We start from the raw sequence: 1920 nt of genomic DNA on the forward strand, positions 1-1920 counted from the left end.
GCTACATTTTGAGATCGGTGATACCTATTGACTGCTAAGTCCCTGCTGTACAGTAGTTGGCGCTGTGTACCAGAAAGAGTTGTAATACACTTTACTAAGAAGAAGAATCGCCACAGAAGAAGAGGATGCGAGGGAAAATAACGGCACTGCTGAACAAATCTCGGCTGATGCCCGCCAAACTTGAATTCTTCTGAGCGAAAGAATGGACTTTTCTCGTAAATTACTTCATGTGTAGATTTAGAAGTCAAGTGGAGAGCAGCGGGAGGCTGTTTGAGCCAAACTGTCTGACTTTTTCACCCCATGTCGTCTTTTCCTTCACCGGAGAGTCTGTGAGCTATGGAAGCGGGTATTTTACCGGTAATCGACGGCCTTTTTCAACAGTCTGCGCACCATTTAGCGATTTTTTTTCTTTCAGCATCTAGTTTTAAGATGTAAAATCGAAGTAGCAGTCAGTGTCAAGGAGATTCAACCGGTTATCGACCTGCAGCTCGCGATGTCTCCCACCCGGATGCAGCGGACTCCGCCCCGGTGAAGCTGCGCCAGGTATCACAGGTGTGGGGTACAGGAGTTCCAGCCGGCGGGCAGATCAGCAGGCTTTCCGGAGGACAGCTAGAGTCAGTTTATCGGAGATTTTCACCCGTCAGCCAAAAGCTGGTTGTGCCTTTCACATCGTTGTAGCGGACACCGCCACAGCTGGACCCCAGCGAGAAGTCGCAGCTGCGGGGGAGAAACTTGCCGTGGCCCGGTGAACAGCCCGGGCTCCACGGAGTGAAAAGTACCGTCAGGAGGACGCTTTACCACGGCAGGAAGAGTCTGGTGAGTACCGTTAAGTTAACGTTAGTGACCACGCTGTGATGAAAGGTAGTTATTGATTCAATTTAACGATAAAATAAAGCTTTAAAAGGGGGCTAAATCCATACAGGTGTTCTATCTGTTGTCATACTTTTTAGTGAGACTCCACCAGCACTTTACTCTGATAACCAGAGAGGATTGGAGCTGCTATAGTTATAGATTTAACCCTACATTTATCCTCTGAATGAACGCCGAAATAAGTATTGAATTTGAAATACAGAGAAATAATTTACTTCTTGTTCTAGCATCATGTCTAAGGTGTGTGTTTTATGGTTATTTACTGGTCCATCAGAGAGGTGCGGATGAAACATGGGCTAAAAACCTGAGTCTGGTGTCCTCCTCACCTGTCTCACCTGCCTGCTGCTGGCTGAGCTTTAACATCACACAGAGGTGAGCAGATCCTCCTCTTTTCCCATTATTTACTGATCATCATTTATTCTACTCTTTTCCTTGTCATTGATTTATGCTATTTACTCTTGTCTTTTACTTTTTTCTCTCTTTCTGCTTAAATCTCCACATTTCCTCTCATAGCCTGCATCGTTCTCTATTTCTCCTGTCATCTCAGCCTGTGCTGCTTTTTCACATTTCCTCTCCATCCATTTCCACTCAGCCTCATGCTTTTTCCCCTCTCACCTTTATTTATATGTCATCTTCTTGTCTAATTCCTGTAATCCCTTGGAATTAAAAATGTGGAAAGGTTCTGAAGTGTATTAGATAAACAAAGTATCCTTGTAAAACTATGTGTTTTTTATCTTTGTCTACTATCTCCCAGAACCGAGCCATCAGGGTCTTTTCTATGAGGACTGTCATCTGTCTTTGGAGGAAGAAGATTTTGCATTTTTAAAGACGTGTGGTAAGTAACTGAATTTGGTGGAAATTCTGCAGGATGCAAGTACATACATGTTGTCATTTTTATTTTTTAATAACTGTGTATATGGACATTTACATTTTATGTGATATTTTTCATTCTAAACAGTTAAAAATGATCTTATTTGAAAATCTAATGTCTAACTGAATGTGTCTCTGTCCTCTTCTCTGTTTCTTTCTCTTAGAATCACACTGATAATG

At 42.8% G+C, this 1920-nt stretch overlaps 1 long non-coding RNA gene across 1 annotated transcript; it reads left to right on the top strand.

Moving 5' to 3' along the window:
* Nucleotides 1-753: 753 nt before the first annotated feature.
* On the top strand, nucleotides 754-1700 carry LOC121506657. Its single transcript, XR_005991688.1, has 3 exons — nucleotides 754-816; nucleotides 1145-1242; nucleotides 1625-1700. It is a non-coding gene; the product is annotated as an uncharacterized LOC121506657 (long non-coding RNA).
* The last annotated feature ends 220 nt before the right edge of the window (nucleotides 1701-1920 follow it).

Source organism: Cheilinus undulatus, unplaced genomic scaffold, assembly GCF_018320785.1.
Source record: "Cheilinus undulatus unplaced genomic scaffold, ASM1832078v1 Contig5, whole genome shotgun sequence".
Taxonomy (NCBI): domain Eukaryota; kingdom Metazoa; phylum Chordata; class Actinopteri; order Labriformes; family Labridae; genus Cheilinus; species Cheilinus undulatus.